General features: G+C 36.1%; 1 pseudogene; it reads left to right on the top strand.

Annotated features, from left to right (window-relative positions):
- Positions 1 to 12,824, top strand: part of LOC129640074 (cylicin-1-like) — a 155,031-nt pseudogene that overhangs the window by 117,133 nt on the left and 25,074 nt on the right.

Below are 12,824 nucleotides of genomic sequence, written 5' to 3'. Positions count from 1 at the left end.
CTCTGCAGGAAACACTCAAACACTCAAAGGCAGGTATGGCTCAGTCTCCTATGGGGTCCCTAGGTCCTGTGAACACAAGACTTTGTTTGCACCCTTCAAGCATCTCTGGCCTGTATAAGGTTTGATTCTAAGTGAAATTTTGCCCTTCCTGCCATCTTGTTGGGACTTCTTCTTTGCCCTTGGATGTGGGGTATCATATTTTGGCTGGATCCAACTTTTTCCTGTCGATGGTTGTTCAGCAGCTAATTTCAATTTTGGAGTTCTCACAGGAAAAGGTGAGTGCATATCCTTCTTCTCCGCCATCTTTAATGTCCAATTATCTTGCCTTTCATCTAATTTCAATGGCTCACTTCCATACATACCCCTCCAAAACCTCACTTTCTAGCATTTCACTCTTCAACCACTGCCTCAGGTAACTTTAATAACCCCACTCCAACAATGTTTCCACCCCTCCAAAACTTACCATTGATTTACAATCTTTGAACTCATCAATCCCTTCTCCATGGCTTTACTAATATTCTTACCCATTATAAATTCTTACCTATATTAGATTCTTACACGCTCATGGTGAATCAGCACAAGTGTTTCCCTTCATAAAGCCTCAATTCCATCTCCCCACTCTCCTTTTGACATTTCTGCTAACAAAAACCCTAATTTTAGTTAAATCCGATTCTCCTATTACTCCACAGTGGTTGGTGGCACTTTTGCAACTGAACATGACTAAGGAAAGGCATGTAACCATGATGATTGGCTTCAATTCATATTTATTATGACAAACTGCAAGTGTACTGTTAATGGTACCTGGCAATAATATTAAACTTCTATCATCTATTCATAGCTCTCCTATTCTTGAAGATGAGTGTTCTTCACTTTTTCCTCTCTTCTCAAATCTATAATAGCTACACTGTATCCTACTCTCAGCTAGGGGAAAATTTCATCATCGTCACTACTGAATATATACTAATCTACAGGCATATTACAACCCTATTTTCTGCCTTCTCTTTTATTATAGCAAATGCCCTTTTCTTGCTCATGCCTGAGTATAATTTGAAGTGTGACAATTTCTTAAGGCAGTCAAAACAAATTACCACAAATTGAGTGGCTTAATTGTCTCATACTTCAGGAAGCTTTAAGTCCAAAGTTAAGGTGTCAGCAGATTTTGCTCCTTGAGGCTCTGAGGGAGGCCTATGCCTCTACCCTAGGTTACAGCAGTTGCTGGCAAGCATTGGTATTCTTTGGCTTATAGATGCATCACTTCAATCTCTGCCTCCAACATCACAAAATTCACTCTCCCTGTGTGTGTGCCAAGTTTCCCCTTTTCATAATGACACCAGTCATTGTAGTCGGCCCCACTTTAATCCAGAATTATCTCATCTTAACTTGATTACATCTGTAAAAGACACTATTCCCAAATAAGGTCAAATTCACAAGTACCAACTGGTAAGACTTGTGTTTATCTTTATAAGGGGCACAAATCAACTCACAACACTGAGTGCTGGATTTTCTCCACCAAAAGTATAGCTCCTATACTGTTCTTCTCTATTCTCATTGTCTTTCCTTTTATTACAGAATTTTGCTGATACAATTAACATGTAACATTGTTTCAGTTTAAAGTGTACAATGTGATGATTTTTTATGCATGCATATTGCAAAATAATTACCACAGTAGGATTACTTAACACTTCCATCACATCACAAAAATACTATTTCTTTTTGTGGTGAGAACATTTATGGTCTACTCTCATACCAAATTTCAAGTATATAATATAGTGTTGTTAACTATAGTCAACACAATAAATACCAGAAATTATCCATATTTTAACTGAACATTTGTACACTTTGAATGTTACCTCTGCATTTCCCCCCACCTCTCAGTTTGTTCTTTAAGTATGGCTTCTTTAGAATCCATTTATAAGTGAGATTGTACTGTATATGTCTTTCACTAACTTACTTCACTTATCATAATGCCCTCAAGGTCCTTCCATGTTGTCATAAATGCCAGAACTTCCTTCTTTATCATGGCTAAATTAGATAAATGATTGATAGGTGATAGATAAGTCTCATATCTCTTCAAGTGTGATTTCATTTCCTTTAGATATATGTCCAGTAGTAGAGTTGCTATAAAAATATGGTAGTTTTGTTTTTAATTTTTGAAGAACCTCCCTCTTGTTGCCCACAGTGGCTATACCAATTGACATCTGTACCAAAGTGCCCAAATTTCCTTTTATCCACAGCTTCACCAATACTTGTCTCTACTATTTTTGATAAGAGCCATTCTAACATATATGAGATGATATCACACTCTAGTTTTGATATTAGTTACCCTGATTATTATGTTGGGCATCTTTTCATGTACTTGTTGGCCATTTTTATAAATATTCTGGCAAAGTATCTCCAGTTTCTTTGCTCACTTAAAAAAAAAATAGGGTTGTTTGGATTATTTCTGCTGATGAGCTGTATCAGTGTCTCATATATTTTGAATATTAACCCTTTATCAGACAGACAATTTGAAAACATGTTGTCTCATTCCATAGGCTGTTGCTGTTTTTTGGTATTGTTTTTTTTTTTTGCTGTAAAAAAGCTTTTCAGCTTATTCATTTCTCTTTTTGTTAGCCTGTACTTTCTTGCTGTCAAAAAAAAAAAAAATCAGTGACAAAAGAATATCAAAAAGCTTTTTTCCTTTTTTCTTCTAGGAGCTGAACAGTTTCAGCTTCTATGTTGAAGTCATTAATACATTTCAAACTTATTTTTTGAGTTGTGTAATATAGGAGTCCACTTTTATTCTTTTCCATGTGGACATCCAGTTTTCAAAGAAACATTTATTGAAGAGCTATCTTTTCCCCATTTTTTTGTCTTGGTATTTCTGGGTTGTCGATTCTGTTATAATAGTCTATATAATTTTTTTATGCAAGTACATTCTAGTTTTTAAGAGTAGTTTATAATCAGGAACTATGAGTCTTCAACATTGTTCTTTCTCAAGAATTCTTTGGATATTCATAGTCTTTTGTGGTTTTGTACAAATTTTAGATTTGTGTTTTCAATTTTTGTGAAAAGCACCATTGACATTTTCGTAAGGATTGCATTTAAACTATAGATGGCTTTTGGTTGGTAGTCTGGACATTTTAACAATATTATTCTTCTGATTCATGAACTTGAAATGTCTTTCCATTTATTTGTATCTTATATATTTTCTTTCATCAAAATCTTATAGCTTTTAGTGTGTAGCTATTTAACTTCTTTAGCTAAATATATTTATAAGGATTGTGTTACTTTAAACTTTTGTAAATTAGATAGTTTCCTTTAGTTTTCAGATATTTTGGTTTTAGTGTATTAAAGTGCAACTGATTTCTATATGTTTTGTATCCTGCAAATGTACTGAACTTGCTGATTAGTTCTAGTAGTTTTTGGTAGAATCTTCAAGACTTTCTATATTCAAGATCACATATTTGCAAACAAAAATAATTTGACTTATTCCTAATTTGGATGCTGTGTATTTATTTTTTTTGCCTAATTGCTCTGGCTAAGGCTTCCTCTACTATGTTGACTAAGAGTGGCAAGAGTGGTCGTACTTGTTCCTGATCACAGAGGAAAAGCTTTCAACATTTAAACATTTAGTGTAATGTAAAATGAGAGTTTGTCATTGATGGCCTTTATTACATTAAGGTACATTTCTTCTATAGCCAATTTGTTGAGAGTATTTTTTCTATATGGAAGAATGTTATATTTTGTCAATGCTTTTTCTGTGCCTATGAAATTATTATGTGATTTTCAGTTTTCATTCTATTAATATAGAGTGTCACATTTACAGATTTGTAATCATACTGTATAATATTTGTAATATCATGGTGGTCGGAAAAGATGTCTGATATTATTTCAATCTTCTTAAATTTTCTAAAGCATGTTCTTTGACATATGATCTTTTGTGGAGACTGTTCTGTGTGCTCTTGAGAGGCATATGTATCCTGATGTTATTGGATGGACTGTTAGGCCCTTTTGGTATAAAATATATTCCAAATTTAATTGTTCCTTATTGATTTTTATATCTGTAGAATCTATCTATTGTTGCAAGTGGGTATTGAAGTCCCACACTATTATTGTATTAGTGCATATTTTTGCCTAAAGACCTGTTAGTATCTACTTAATATATTTAGGTATTCTAATCTTTGCTGAATATATATTTATCGTTGTTATATCTTCTTATGAATTGATCTCTTTATAATCATAAAAGGGCCTTCTTTTTCTCTGATTATGGTTTTTGACCTAATGTCTATTTTTTCTGATGAAAGCTCTCTTTTGATTTCCACTTGTATGGCATATATTTTTCCATCACTTCATTTTGAATCTATATGTGATCTTAAAACTGAAGTGACTCTCTTGTGAGTATCATATAGTTATGTCTTGTGTTTACATTCATTCAGCTACTCTATGTATTTTATTTGGAAAATTTAATCCATTTACTTTTAGAGTAATTACTAATAAATAAAAACTTACTAATGTCATGTTATTCTTTCTTATTGTTTTATAGTTCCCTTGTTTCTTTCTTCCTTCATCTCTTGCTGCCTTCCTTTATAAATTGATTAATATCATAGTAAGTTGTTTTTATTCCCCTTTTCCTTTATCTTTTGTGTATCTACTAAAAGTTTTTGCCTTGCAGTTCCATCAGTTTAAAAAAACTCTTAATGTTATAGTTTATTTTTCACTGATAAATACTTAACTTCAATTAAGTTAACATATAATCATATTACAGTATTAAAGTATTCTGAATTTGACTATATACTCCAAGTGTGTTGAATATATTCATATCTTTTCATGTTATCAGTTATTATCCTTTAATTTCACATTGAAGAACTTTCATTTCTTGTAAGAAACATCTAATGGTAATTTTTTTTTTTTTTTTTTGGTCTGAGATCTTTTTTTCTCATTAATTTAGGAAGTAAAACTTTTGTTAGATAGAATGTTCTTTGTTGGCAGGGTTTTTTTTTTTTTTTTTTTCAACTGGAAGTTAATTACTTTATAATATTGTAGTGTGGTTTTTGCCATACAATGACGTGAATCAGCCATGGGTGTACATGTGTCCCCCCATCTTGAACTTCCTTCAGCATCCCATCCCTCTGGGTTGTCCCAGTGCATCTGCTTTGAGTGCCCTGCTTCATGCATCAAACTTGCACTGGTCATCTATTTTACATATGGTAATATACATGTTTCAATAATATTCTCTCAAATCATTCCACCCCTTCCTTCTCTGACATAGTCCAAGTCTGTTCTTTATGTCTGTGTCTCTTTTTCTGTCTTGCACACAGGGTTGTCATTACTGTCTTTCTAAATTCCATATATATGCATTAATATACTGTATTGAAGTTTCTCTTCTGACTTACTCTGTATAATAGGCTCCAGGTTCATCCACCTCATTAGAACTGACTCAAATGTGTTGTTTTTTATAGCTGAGTAATATTCTTTTTTTTCTCTTTCAGCCCTTTGAATATACCATCTCATTCTCTCCTGAACTATAAGTTTTCTTCAATAATTCACGAATTGTTTCTCTTGATGGTATCCCGTAGATCACATAGGATTTCTTCAGTCTTTTTCATTTGTGTTCTTTGTTCTATTCTGACTCAATAATTTCAAAAGTCCTGTTTTTCCATTCTTAGAATGGAAAAACTTTCCATTTTCTTCTGTTTGATCTATTCAGCTTGGTGCTCTGCTGTGTATTGCATTTTTATTTAATTCACTATATTCTTCAGCTTGAGAATTTTTTTATGATTTCCACCACTTTATAAACTGCTAAATTTGTTAGTCTATTGTTTCCCTAATTTCAGTGAATTGTCTTTCTGTGCTTTCTTGTAGCTTATTGAACTCTCTTAAAACAGCTGTTTTGAATTATTTATTAAATAAATCATAAATGATACTTTTGTGGTATCACGTTTCTTTGATTTTTCACGTTTCTTGAAGTCTTACATTACTGGCTTCACATTTGAAGAAGCAGTAACTTCCTCTATTCTTTGGGAGATAAATACCTTCCATCAGACCTGCTAGGGATTCTGGGGTTTCCTCAAACACTCTATGGCTGTTTCTGCTCCATGTTTCTTGATCCCTTTTGCAGCAGAATTCTTAAGCTTGTAACCATCTTTCTATCTTACAGTGTACCAGGGCCACTGCTGAAAGTCTCCATTTTACTTTCCTAGTGGCAGAACCAAAGCTCATGTTTGTGGTTTCTCTTTGGCCCACAGATTCATGCCAGCTTTCTGTGCATGCTCACTAACTCTCTTTCAAAGCTCACTCTCACCATCATTAAAAATATATACAAGGAACCAGCCACAGGGTGGGAGTATGTATGAATAAAGCACATGATATTCTGGGGGTGCATGAGGGCCAGTTGTAGGTATTCCTGAGCAAGTCATCTCCAGCAGCTCGTGGGTAGGCTTCATGATGTAGTTTGCAACACTATCAGATCAGATCAGATCAGTCGTGTCTGACTCTTTGCGACCCCATGAATCGCAGCACTCCAGGCCTCCCTGTCCATCACCAACTCCCGGAGTTCACTCAGACTCACACCCATCGAGTCAGTGATGCCATCCAGTCATCTCATCCTCTGTCGTCCCCTTCTCCTCTTGCCCCCAATCCCTCCCAGCATCAGAGTATTTTCCAATGAGTCAACTCTTCTCATGAGGTGGCCAAAGTACTGGAGTTTCAGCTTTAGCATCATTCCTTCCAAAGAAATCCCAGGGCTATAGGATTTATTTTCCTTTAATGCCCTAGGAGGGTCATATCTGCTGCTCTCTCAGCTTCTTCTTGCTTCCATCCATGTTGCTCATGACTCAGTATTCTAGATGTGGTGACAGAGAAATGATCCTTTTTGACAGCATCATACACTGCAAGGAAGCTGGATGCTCACTCACACAACCTTACTGTCTCTTATGGGAGAAATTATAGGCCAAGGAGATTTCTTTTAGCAGTATACTGTGCTACCTTAAGGGAGGGATGATGTATATAAAGTCAAGTATTGCTCTGACCCTCTCCAAGCACCCAAATTTATATTTTTTGCTCTCATTATAACCTATAATCATCCTCCTGGAAATTTGGACTTCCACAAAGGCTGTCTTATCTGTGGGAGATTGTCTAAAACAATGTTCTCCAGGGACTCCTGGACCCTAGTTGAGGGGGGTTGAGGCTAGTTCTTGGGCCACAATGGAAACAAGGCCAATCATCAAACTGCTTTATTCTTCTCTAACCCAGTTGTTTCCCTCTTTATAAGAACTCTGGTGACTATATTTAGTGTCTTCCAGGGTAATCAAATAATTTCCTGTTCACAAGGTTTTAATTTAGTCACATGTGCAAAGTCCTTTTTTCCATATAAAACAACATTCACAGGTTTCAGGGATTTGATATGAATACTTTGAGGAGTCATTTATCAACTTTTTACAATGCTCAATATTAATTAGCTGAATGAATAAATTAATGAAAATCACATAATACTTTCTTGTTCAAATTTGAAGGATTGACTCATTCAGTTACCAGGGGATACAACTGCAAGAATAGTAATGAATGAAAACAAGTGGAGCAAAAACAATAGGACAATAAGGAAGTCAGTTTTATAAAAGATAGATTTGAAGTAATGTACACATAAACTGAAAAAGAATAGAGAATTTTTTTAATGTAAAGTAATTAGCCTCCAATTAAAATAAACAAATTTATATTAAAAGAACAGAGAATTTTGAGGGAAAAATTTCACTTCAGAAAAATCTAAATGAGTAAAACATTGTAAAATTATATGAAATGATATAGTATCTTTGAAATCATATTTTAAACAGCAACTATTTTAAACAGAAAGGATAATAAGCATATTCATTATTATTGTTACTACTATTGTCATGACTATACTATTTCTCTCAAGATATTGAAAGAACAAATGTCTTTTTTATACATTATTTTTTTTTTACATTTCCATTACTGTGAAAAGAAAGAGTATTAGAGTTAATGATAACTGGATAACAGAAGCCAAATCTGTCATTTTATTCCATTATGGTTATATATTTTTGTGTCATGTTTAAGAAACATTTACTCCTCTATCACTAAGATAGTCTCCTTTTTTACCTCCTGGAAACTTTACTCTTTTACCTTTCACCTTTGGGTCTACTTTGCATCTAGGATTGATTTGAGTGTGTAATGTGAGATCAGGTCAAGAATCACTTTTTTTTTGTTTCCCCTAGAAGATATCCAGTTGATTAGTACTGTTTATTGAAAATCTAATTTTTCTTCAATGTGTAACAACTTTGAGACAATTCATATGACCATATCTATATAGGCATCTCTTTTAACTCAGTCTGTATTGTAGGTTACTTGTCTTCAGGCTGATACTTCTTGTTATTGCTCAGTTGCTCAGTGGTGTATGACTCTGTGATCCCATGGACTGCAGCATGCCAAGCTTCCCTATCCTTCACCATCTCCCAGAGCTTGCTCAAACTCATGTCCATTGAGTCAGTGATGCCATCCAACCATCTCATCCTCTATCATCCCCTTCTTCTTCTGACTTCTATTTTTCCCAGAGTCAGGGTCTTTTCTAATGAGTTGGCTCTTTGCATCAAGTGCCAAAAGTATTGGCAATTCAGCTTCAGCATAAGTCCTTCCTTCCCTGATAGCTCAGTTGTTAAAGAATTCACCTGCAATTCAAGAGACCCTGGCTCAATTCCTGGGTTGGGAAGATCCCCTGAGAAGTGATAGACTACGCACTTCAGTATTTTGGGGCTTCCTTTGTGGCTCAGCTGGCAAAGAATCCTCCTGCAATGAGGGAGACCTGGGTTCAAATCCCTGGGTTGGGAAAATACCCTGGAGTAGGGAAAGGTGACCCACTCCAGTATTCTGGCCTGGAGAATTCCATAGGCTGTATAGTCCATTGGGTTACAAAGAGTTGGGCGTGAATATTCAGGGTTTATTTTCTTTAGGATTGACTGGTTTGATCTCCTTGCAGCCCAGGGACTCTCAACAGTCTTCTCCAACACCAGAGTTCAAAAGCATCAGTTCTTTGGCATTCAGTTCTCTTTATGGTCCAACTCTCACATCCATACATGACCACTGGAAAAACCATAGCTTTGACTATATGGACCTTTGTCTGCAAAGTAATGTCTCTTCTTTTTAATATGCTGTCTAAGTTTGGCACAGTTTTTCTTCCAAGAGCAAGTGTCTTTTAATTTCATGGCTACAGTCATTGTTCACAGTGATTCTGGAGCCCAAGAAAATAAAATCTCTCACTGTTTCCATTGTTTCCCCATATATTTGCCATGAAGTGATGGGGCCAGATACCATGATCTTCGTTTTTGGAATGTTGACTTTTAAGCCAGTATTTTAACTCTCCTCTTTCACCTTCATCAAGACACTCTTTAATTCATTTTTGCTTTCTGCCATAAGGGTGGTGTCATCTGCATACATGAGGTTATTGATATTTCTCCTGGCAATCTTGATTCCACCTTGTGCTTCATCCAGCCAGGCATTTCACACAATATACCCTGCATGTAGTTCAAATAAGCAGGGTGACAATACACAGCCTCATTGTACTCCTTTTCCAATTTTGAATCAGTGCATTGTTCCATATCAGGTTCTAATTGTTGCTTCTTGACCTGCATACATCATCTTAATTGCTCTCACTTTTTAATAATTGATATATGGTAACATATATCAATATATAATATTTATACTTAATAATACATATCCTTCACATTGGTTATTTATCTTTCAAATTGTCTTGTATATTATTGGCTCTTATTTCCATATAAAATTTAAAATTATCTAGTCAGTTATCACAAAAAGTCAGGGCAAATTTTATTGGGATTACATTGAATCATTTGGGAAGGAACCTTCTGAATATAGTATATAGCTCTATTTACTTATGTTTTCTTTAATTTATCTTAACATTGATTTATATCCTTCAGTGTAGAGGCATTGCACATATATCTCTAAATTTATTTTGAGTATTTTGTACTTATGCTATATGTCATTAACATACGTACAAAATGCTTAAAACCACATGCAGGTATGACCTAAATCAAACCCCTTATGATTATACACTGGAAGTAACAAATAGATTTAAGGAATTCGATCTGATAGACAGAGTGCCTGATGAGCTATGGATAGAGATTCGTGACATTTTACAGGAGGCAGTGATCAAGATCATCCCCAAGAAAAAGAAATGCAAAAAGGCAAAATGGTTGTCTGAGGAGGCCCTACAAATAGCTGTGAAAAGAAGAGAAGCTAAAGGCAAAGGAGAAAAGGAAAGATATTGATTTGAATTCAGAGTTCCAAAGAATAGTAAGGAGAGATAAGAAAGCCTTCCTCAATGATCAATGCAAAGAAATAGAAGAAAACAGAGAATTTCTGGGGGAGGCTAGAGATCTCTTCAAAAAAATTAGAGATACCAAGGGAACATTTCACTCAAAGATGGTCACAATAAAGGACAAAAATGGCATGGAACTAACAGAAGCAGAAGATATTAAGAAGAGGTGGCAAGAATACACAGAAGAACTATACAAAAAAGATCTTCATGACCTAGATAACAATGATGGTGTGATCACTCACCTAGAACCAGACATCCTGGAATGTATAGTGAAATGAGCTTTAGGAAGCATCCCTATGAACAAAACTAGTGGAGGTGATGGCATTCCAGTTGAGCTATTTCAAATCCTAAGAGATGATGTTGTTAAAGTGCTATACTCAATATGCCAGCAAATTTGGAAAAGTCAGCAGTGGTCAAAGGACTGGAAAAGTTTAGTTTTCATTTCAATCCCCAAATGGGAAATGCCAAAGAATGTTCAAACTACCACACAATTGCACTCATTTCACGTGCTAGCAAATAATGTTCAAAATTCTCCATTCAGGCTTCAACAGTACATTAACCAAAAATTTCCAGATGTTCAAGTGGAATTTAGATAAGGCATAGGAACCAGAGATCAAAGTGTCAACATCCGTTTGATCATAGAAAAAGCAAGAGAGTTTCATAAAAACATCTACTTCTGCTTTATTAATTACACCAAAGCCTTTGACTGTATAGATCACAACGAACTGTGGAAAATTTTTCAAGAGGTGGGTATACCAGACCACTTTACATGCCTCCTGATAAATCTGTATGAAGGTCAAGAAGCAACAGCTAGAACTGGACATGGAACAATAGACTGGTTCCAAATTGGGAAAGGACTACGTCAAGGCTGTATATTGTCAGCCTGCTTATTTAACATATATGCGGAGTTCAGGTCAGTTCAGTCCCTCAGTTGTGTCCGACTCTTTGCAACCTCATGGACTGCAGCACACCAGGCCTTCCTGTCCATCACCAACTCCTGGAGTTTACTCAAACTCATGTCCATTGAGTCAGTGATGCCATCCAACAATCTCATCCTCTGTCGTCCCTTTCTCCTCCTGCCTTCAACCTTTCCCAGCATCAGAGTCTTTTCCAGTGAGTCAGTTCTTTGCATCAGGTAGCCAAAGTATTGGAGTTTCAGCTTCAGCGTCAGTCTTTCCAATGAATATTTAGGATTGATTTCCTTTAGGATGGACTGGTTGGATCTCCTTGCAGTCCAAGGGACTCTCAAGAGTCTTCTCCAACACTGCAGTTCAATTCTTTGGTGCTCTGTCTTCTTTATAGTCCACCTCTCACATACATACATAACTACTGGTAAAACATAGCTTTGACTAGACAGGCCTTTGTTGGCAAAGTAATGTCTCTGCTTTTTAATATGCTGTTTAGGTTGATCATGAGTTTTCTTCAAAGAGCAAGCTTCTTTTAATTTCATAGCTAAAGTCACCATCTGCAGTGATTTTGAAGCCCCAAAAAATAGTCTGTCACTGTTTTCACTGTTTCCTCATCTACTTGCCATGAAGTGATGGGACCTGATTCCATGATGCAGAGTGAAAAGTGAAAGTGAAGTCGCTCAGTCATGTCCGACTCTTTACGACCCCGTGGACTGTAGCCTGCCAGGCTCCTCCATCCATGGGATTCTCCAGGCAAGAATACTGGAGTGGGTGGCCATTTCCTTCTCCAGGGGATCTTCCTGACCCAGGGATCGAACACACGTCTCCCGCATTGCAGGCGTACGCTTTAACCTCCGAGCCACCAAGGAAGCCCATGATGCAGAGTAGATCTTTCCTCAAGAGGCTCTTTGGTTCCTCTTTACTTTCTGCCACAAGAGGAAACAAAGAGCCTCTTGAGGAAAGTGGAAGAGGAGAGTGAAAAAGCTGGCTTAAAACTCAACATTCAAAAAACTAAGATCCTACATCCAGTCCCATCACTCCATGGCAAATAGATGGGGAAACAATAGAAACAATGACAGACTTTATTTGTCTTTGACTCTAAAATTATTGCAAATGGTGGCTGCAGCCATGAAATTAAAATACGCTTGCTCTTGGAAGAAAAGCTATGACCAACCTAGACAGCATATGAAAAAGCAAAGACATTACTTTGCAGACAAATTGCGTCTAGTCAAAGCTATGGTTTTTCCAGCAGTCATGTATGGATGTGAGAGTTGGACTATAAAGAAAGCTGAATGCCAAAGAATTGATGCTTTTGAACTGTGGTCTTGGAGAAGACTCTCGAGAGTTTTGGACTGCAAAGAGATCAAACCAGTTAGTCCTAAAGAAATCAGTCCTGATATTCATTGGAAAGACTGATGCTGAAGCTGTAGCTCCAATACTTTGGCCACCGGATGTGAAGAACTGATTCATTGGAAAAGACTCTGATGCTGGGAAAGGTTGAAGGTGGGATGAGAAGGGGACTAACAGAGAATGAGATAGTTGGATGGCATCACTGACTTGATGGACATGAGTTTGAACAAGTTCTGGGAGTT

This window comes from Bubalus kerabau, chromosome X (genome assembly GCF_029407905.1).
Source record: "Bubalus kerabau isolate K-KA32 ecotype Philippines breed swamp buffalo chromosome X, PCC_UOA_SB_1v2, whole genome shotgun sequence".
Classification (NCBI taxonomy): domain Eukaryota; kingdom Metazoa; phylum Chordata; class Mammalia; order Artiodactyla; family Bovidae; genus Bubalus; species Bubalus kerabau.
This window is presented reverse-complemented; position numbering and strand designations above follow the sequence as displayed.